Below are 8,409 nucleotides of genomic sequence, written 5' to 3'. Positions count from 1 at the left end.
GGCATTTATGTATTGAATTTCCTTTCTCTGCGTGGGACAAATCCCACCAGATCTGGGTAAATAAGATTGGTAAGTAAAAAGTATATGTGTTGGGCTATAAGTTTTGCCCAAATTTTAAGATCTTCGTTCAACAGGGATATAGGGTGGTAGTTGCTTTAAGGTTCTGGATCTTTACCATCCTTTAGTATTAGCGTTATAAATGCCTCCAGGGATTGTTTGGGGAGACTTGCCCCTGACAAAAGTGAGTTGCCTAGATCTGTGAAGTCTGAGAGAAATAGTTTAGAGAATGTTTTGTAGTAAATGATCAGGAGTCCATCTGGTCCTGGGCTCTTTCCATTGGGGATAGACTTAAGCACTTTTTCCACTTCAGAAATGTGTTAAATGAATTGGATAGGTTACACTTATCCTCGTTAGATAATGTAGGTAGTTTGAGAGTTTCTAAGAAAGCTATTGTTGTAATAGCAGTGAGGCTGTGATCCTCCGTTGGGGTGTCTCTAGAGAGGTTATAAAGGTTTTTAGAGATTTTTTTTTAATTCTGTGGCTAAGTCATCTGTAGATGTTGCTATGCTGCCTGATGTTGTTTTTATTTTGAAGACAAAGGGTTTGTCTTTTTGTTTTTTAATTAAATTTGACATGGTTTTTGAACCCTTGTCTCCATGCATACGTATTTTATATTTTGAGGAGAAAAGAGTCTTTGCAGCCTTTATGTCGAGACTATTTTTAAGTTTCTCTCTAAGACTCTTCAATTCTTGGAGGGTATCTTTATTTAGAGTGTTTGTTTATTTGTTCTAAGCTTGAGATCTGTGCTAAGAGAGAATCTATTTCCTTTTCTCATTGTTTCTTGACCCTTGACCCCATGGCTATCAATTCTCCTCTAATAAATGCTTTGTGCATTTCCAAGTGGATCAGGGTAATATATCTGGGGTGTTATTAATTTAGAAAAATTCTTCTAGTTTCCCAGAGAGTGCGGAGCAATGTTTTTTTATTACTTATTAATGTGCAATTTAGGTGCCAAATCCATTCTCTGAGAGGGAAATTATGTATTAGGGCTAACATAGATATGAATTCATTATGGGACTAATGTCCACATCTTTGACAGATTGAATGTGTTTCCCAGATATTAGCAGATAGTCTATTCCATGAAAGGTTGAGTGTATGTGGGAGAAAAGGGTGTATTCTTTGTCTTTAGGCTGTAAAGTTCTCCACGCATCTTGGAGGTTCAATTCAGATAAAGTACTTTTTCATTTGTAAATTTGTCTATGTGGAATTGATTGTACACTTGATGTAGTGTCTCTGGAGGAGTTTATTGCTAAATTTAAATCAACCCACAATGACTAAGCCCTCTACAAATTCTACAAATCTCACCAGGGTGAGAATTAACCACGGATATGATTTTGGTTTGGTGCATAAAGGTTTGCTTTTTAATTAGCTTTAAATCAATCAATGATGTTGAGAGTAATTGACAGCCTGTCTCATTGACAATAAAAAAGCCTATATACAAGACTGATTGCAAAAATCGGTGAGTAAAACAGTTTAAAGGTATCCGAACAGGAGGTGGGCCTATTTGGAGGGGACAGTACTCTTGGCGCCTGAACTTGAGTGCTTATTGAGAAGATTCGACCCAGGTTTCATCCCCTGTCTGTCTGAATGGGGAGTGGGTGGACATACTCCATAGACTTTGAGTATATCACCAAGACTATATAGATATTTTCATAATAAAACTTCAATAATATCTTGTGAATTGTAGAATTCGCATCTGTTATTTACTTCTTGGTTGATAAAATAAAATCTTAAATAAACCTTAGTTTAGCATATGGTTGTGAAAAATTTGTGTTAGGTTACCTAGTGTCAAGTCCCTCAATTCTCTACTAAAACTTCAATACTAACTTTTACGAGGGGCTGCTGATAAGTCTTTGGCGTTACCCAGAAAGAAACGAGATAGGTAGATGAAACTTTACATTTATTCCCCATACTCTCCACTGATGTCAACACACTTCTTACATCGGTATTCCAAGTTCTGTTAGCCTTGCAAAAAGAAGAATTTTGGTTGTGCCCTAAACCAGTCATCCGTAGCAGCCATGGCATCAAAAATGCCTTTTGGCCTTCAGAGCTGCCTGCAATTGGTCCAAAAGTTCAATGTAATACCTTGCATTGATGGTGGAATCATTTTGAAGGTAGTTCACTAGCAGCACGCCCTCCTTATCCCAGAACACAGACGCAATCACCTTAGTGGCTAATATTTGCACCCTGAACGTCTTTGGGCAAGGGGAACCACTGTGCCTCCACTCTTTTGACTGCTTCTTGGTTTCAGGGTCATACAAATAAATCCAGGTCTCATCCATAGTGACCAGTTGATCCAGGAAGTTCTTATCAGTCCAGAAACGCTGACAAATGGACCGGGAAGTTTTCACTTACATGCTTTTCTGATCTGTTGTCAAACATTTGGGGACCCACTTTTCAGATAGCTTCTTCATGTTCGAATGTTCATGGATAATGACACAAACACATTCACGAGAAATCCCCATGATGTCTGCTATTCCTTCAGCTGAAATTCGCCAATTCTCCAGTATGAGGTTGTGCACAGGATCGAGGATCTCTGGAACAACAACCTCTCTCAGTCGTCCAGGACTTTCCTCATCATTGGTGCAGAAGTGGCCCGTTTTAAGTTTGGCAACCCAGTTCTTAAGTGTAGAATATGAAGGGCATTGATCCCCCAATGTCTGCAAAATATCACCATGAATATCCTTTGCAGACTTTTCTTGCAGAAACAGGAATTTTACCACTCATCTGCTCTCATTTGCTCTGAATATCGCCTTTGAATGACATCATTGAATGGCTGTGATTGGTTAATCGAGCACTAGCTCTCATTGGCTGACGTGGCACTTGATTAACCAATCAGAGCATTAAATACCCCACTGAAGGTGGGCTATTCAAGCCCCCCCTAACAGGAAAAACTGTTCTGCCGGCGTGCAGGAGGATACGGAAGTTTGCAGCAGTGATTGAGACCAGCACAAGGGACCAAAATGGCATCTGCTAGGTGCGTATTGTTTGGGGATTTTTACATGTAGTGTTGCTAGGGCTTATTTTCAGGGGAGGGCTTATATTTCACCCCTACCTACTCCGAAAAATCAGGGTAGGGCTTTTTATCGGGGTAAGGCTTATTATTGGGGAAACACAGAAGTAAGATAACTTCAGCAAGTAAATATAACCTCGGCTGCAATAACCCGTATGAGAGAGCAATGGGAACCAAGATCAGAGATGATGGCTAAGAGTCTAAGTATTTCTGGATGTCTTGGTTTTTGAATTGAGACTCCATCCCTCCGCCCTTGTAAGTTGAGGTATCTGGTGTTGAGTTTAGATGGGTAACCAAAAAGGAATTTCAAGAGGAGGAATACCCATCTTTTTCCAGGCGTCCTTCAGGTCTTCTGAAGATCTGATACTGATCTACTGGCCTTCTTTAAAGGTAGCAAGGCCAAAGGGGTAAAGCCATTTAACTGGAACCTTCTTTGCTCTCATGGCGTCCGTAACTGGTTTCAGGATGCACCTTTTGGCTAGTGTGCTAGGTGCCAAGTCCTGAAAAAGCAGGATTTTGTAATTTTCAAAAAGAATTTCAGGAGTCTCCCATGCTTTTTGAAGGATGTATGCTGTGTCCATGAAATTAGGTAACCCCCAGATGACATTTCGGGGAGGGGCCAATGGTGCAGGACTTGAGCGAAGAGCAGGCGGGGAGAGAAGCTTCTTCTTTAAATACTTATCCATGTCTCATTGGCTTTTCCTCTGCCCTCATGTGTCCACTGTGTCTCTACTCTTGTCTCTTCTAATTTCACCCATCTTGCTTTGGTCTGTGCGTTAAGTCCTGCGTTAAAGTCTTGGTGGCATCTACGTGGTTGTTAGTTAAGCATGTTTTCTGTTGTGCAGCGTCTCTTTAAAGGCTCTTGCACACTTGAGTTTTTCTTGCGCATGTTTATCATGCGAAATCACTGCACTTTTTAATGCTAATCTCAATGGGACTTTCTAATGTTAAAAACGCATTGCACAAAAATCGCAAGTTTGTGCTTTTTGTGCAATGCATTTTAACATTAGAAACTCCCATTGAGGTTGCGTAAAAAAATGCAGCAATATTGAGTGAAAAAACGCGCAAGAAAAACTCAGGTGGGCAAGAGCCCAAAGGAAGGTATTTTCTACTGCTTTTTGTTCTTCTTTGAATAACTTAAATATGCAGGCCTTTCTTTTGATCTGTGGCTAGTGGAGGTGAGGGAAAAGGCTGCAAAGGGACACAGCCAATCTCTCAGAAAAGATGATGATATAATTTTAAGTAAAGAAAGGATAATATCATGGGCTCTGCTTTTTCCTTTGTGCCTTAAAGGGGTTTTGTAATTAAAACAAAATTATCTAAACTTACCTATCCCTTCCCTGTCTGTCTCCTTATCACATCTTCTCCTGGTTGAGCTTCTACAGTGTCCCAGATCAGCTCACTGCAGGCTGGGCCCAGCTTGTTATGAAGGCTGCTTTATCACAAACTCCTTCCTGCTGGGTCAGTGAAGGTCACATTCCTGTGCTGTAGCTTCACTGCCTAGGAAGGAATTGTAATCTGTTTCAGAGACAGCACGCATGAGCAATCTATGAATAAGATAGGCAGTCCCCCTGCTGGCCTGTGAGCTGTGACGTAAAGTACATTGGCAGACTGCCAACCTAATGTAGGTAACCTCACAGGAAGGAGAAGAATCAGGCAGCTAGAGCTAAAGTAAAACCCAGACTGCAGGAGACAGGAGAAGATAAGGGAGGTGAAGATCTGGTAAGTAGAATGACTGGGGAGGAATAAATAAGTATAGCATTTTTCTTTTTTAGTGACAGAACCCCTTTAAAGATAAACTTGTAAATATAAGCCTCTAGAAAATTAGAGTGATTGAGAGGCACAGAAGTACACTTCAGGCCTTAAAGAGTGGAGATTTGATGATATAAAGCCAAAGATCCTTTTCTTCCTTCTTGGCTCAATTACATGCTAAGTGGGGTCCTCATTTGGGCCTCAGCTGCTGCTCCGCTGTCCTCACTAGGTGTAGTGCAAAAGAAGGCTCACACCTCTCCCCAATTCCTCCTTGTCCCAACAGTCCCTTTTATTAGCAGCTTCCTTGTCCCCAAAATGGAGTCCCTGCTAGAGATGGAAGTCACCTTAGGATCTGGGATCTGTGTGCTGGACTGTGTGCTGGCACATGGGACATCTAGCAACCAGGCAGATATCTTACCCGTGCTATGGAGGGCGGCGCTATGTACCAGGTCATCGCTGGTCGACAGCCCTGTGGGGGGCAGATGTGAGTCCCTCTTTCACCATGGCCTGTAATCTGCTGTGTTCGCTGTCTGCAACCTGTTCCGCACTGTCCCGGGTAGTGGGGGAGATGCTGATGCTATTACCTTGCGGTTGCTCGGCTCAGTGGCAGGGACCTATAATTGACAGGCCTCAGGAGGCCGCAATCTCTATGCTCCCACAGCGGAGAGAGGAGGCACTTCAGGCTGCTCTCTAGGAACACAAGCTGGCAGCTGGGGGAGAAGGAAGGATGATTCCCATGTTCACAAGGTAGGATCGACGGGATTTTAGCTAGAAAACCCAGGGCACCTGAGGAGTTTTCGATTATTGTGTTTATAATGAATTTTACACTGTCTGTTAATAGCTATAAGTAAAATCTGTCTAATTATTAGATACTTTAACAATTCTCTAATTGTACAGGTGGTAGTTACAATGTGAGTTCCAAATGCATTGGTACTGTGAACCTTTGTAGGACAGTAAATACAGTAGCTTGTAAAAATGTTACCTATTTATTGGAAATATAGAAATGTTATTTATATTACAAGCTATGTTTTAATAATCAGTGGGTATAATTAAATAGGCTCTATTTATCATTTGCCAAATTGGATATAATTCCAAGCACCTTAACACTAACCACCTATCAGGGTCCACTTGCTATGACTCTGGCTTGCATTTCAGAATTATATTCCTAGGTGTAGATTCTTTGCATTGGGACAGCTAGGGTAACATTCAGCCCAACTAATATTTCACTTTTGAGCTTGGCATACATCTTAGCTTCCCTGCAACTTCAGGTCAAAGTTAGCTTTTTGGAGTTCTCCTGTTAGAAAGGGGGCCAACACCTCTGTCAGTTGGCTCTTAGGAAGCCTTTCTCTCTTTGTAATCCTTTCAAAAGTACCAAGATAAGCGTCTACAGTTTTTCATCTTCTTAACCATCTTTATCAGATCTTTCTTAGATATCCTTGAGACAGGGCTAGTTTCTGCTGCTGCAGAGATTAGTTTACCTTCTGCTGTTCTCTTACAGAGACTTAATGAGCTTTAACCAACAGACAATTAGTCTTAAAACTCTAAGCCGCCATGGCTTCCTAATGCTGCTCAAATCTTGTGTGTTTTGGCGCATAATCTAAATAGTGTTTTAAATTATACATGTCTATTGGATCAATGACCTCATGCGGCTGCTATTGTAGTGCATTGGCTTGTTGCTGAGTGGCATGGGTCTGTTGAAGGTTGTCATTAGCATGCACCAGCTAATTTGTAAGTTCCTTCATGTTTTCCATACAGACAGATGTCTGTTAAGCCCTTAGTGACTAGCTTATTTTATGTTTTAAGGACCAAGCAATTTTTATCATTGCATTGCAAGAGCCATTACTCATTGACATAGTTGTATAAGGGTTTGCTTTTTGGGGGGAGAAGTTGTGATTTTTAATGACACTACTCTGGATTCCATATAATGTTTTGTATAACTTTTATTACATTTTTTGGGGGGTGGGGAGATGGAAAAAATGTTCAGAAATTCCAAGATTGTCTTTGGGTTTAGTTTTTACAGCATCCACCTTTCAGAATAAATAACATGATAAGTTTCTTATCTGGATCAGCACAATTACTGCAATACCAAGTTTAACATATAGATTACATTTTTTTACTACTTTTGCACAATAAAAACACACTTTTAAAGAAAAAACGTTCCATTCTAAAACCTATAACATTTTTATTTTTCAAGCAACTGAGCTATATGAGATCTTGTTTTTTTTTTGCAGAAAGAGTGGTTTGATGAGACCAATGTAAACTTTTTGGGCATAATTCCAAAAAGAATGTTTGTCACAAAGCCAACACTGCGCATCACCAAAACAACGTCATACCTACAGTAAAGTATGGTAAGGCAGCCCTATTGGCCAAGGATAGCCCTATTTCCCAAACAGTGCAATCTGTGAACTTTTTGTGTGCTGCTGTGATGAAAGTGGACAAATGGCACTACTAGGAATAACTGACATGAAAACTATAGAGTAGCACGTGTCATTGATTGGAGAGTTGAACGTCAGCTACGAAGATGCGCAAGGGCCGACCAATACTCTACAGTGGAGCAGCTCACCATGGAAAGGAAAATCCTACAAAGTAATAATTTATTTTAAAAATAGAAGTCATCTGATTGACTCAAAATGTATTTGGCAGCAGAATAATGACCTCATACATACATGACATTGGGGGATGAATTGGATGGACACATGCCTTTATTTATTCTTAAATACTATGTTACTACTATGATATGACCCCCCACAGAGCCCTAATCTCAACATCATAGTCTTTCTGGGATTACATGAAGACACAGAAAGATTTGAGCAATCCTACATCCACAGAAGAACCATGGTTAGTGCTCCAAGATGTTTGGAACAACCTCCCTGCTGAGTTCCTTCAAAAACTGTGTGTAAGTGTATCTAGCTGAATTGATGCTGTTTTGAAGGCAAAGGATGGATACTTCAAAAATTGATTAGATTTACATTTCTCTTTTATTCACTTACTTTATGTTAATTGATGATTAAACTATGAACATTTCAACTTTTGAAAGCATTGCTACTTTGCAGCATTTTCCACACTTGCCTAAAGCTTTTACACAGTATTTTATATGAATCTACCTAACATGTTACAAATGTAGTATATATATATTTTTTAATCTGCTGTTAAGATCAATACAAAATGTGTTTGAAAAACACATTATAACTTCAATTTTACCCCTTTTCACTTACTAAAGATAATACATGGAGGAAAAAAAGATAAAATAAACAATGTCTTTTGTAAGTGAAAGGGGGTAAAACTGAGGTCATAATTGAGTTTTCAAACACATTACGAAAAACATTTACTATATTACTAATATTTTAAGTAGTGTCATACCACACGGTCTCTACAAAAGTTTGGATCTAAATATATGAAAGTTTCAGATGAGGTAATGTATTCTCTTAAGTTTATTATTTTAGCCTTTTTATTACAATGCTGCTGGATGGTAGTTGAACCAATGAAATTCAGTTTGATGCGCTATACTCCTTTACCCCATGGCTATCCTTATGGTTCCTGGTGTATTCTTTCTTTAGCTCAGTTGTATCCTTCACTGGCAGCAC

Source organism: Eleutherodactylus coqui, chromosome 1, assembly GCF_035609145.1.
Source record: "Eleutherodactylus coqui strain aEleCoq1 chromosome 1, aEleCoq1.hap1, whole genome shotgun sequence".
Lineage (NCBI taxonomy): Eukaryota > Metazoa > Chordata > Amphibia > Anura > Eleutherodactylidae > Eleutherodactylus > Eleutherodactylus coqui.
This window is presented reverse-complemented; position numbering follows the sequence as displayed.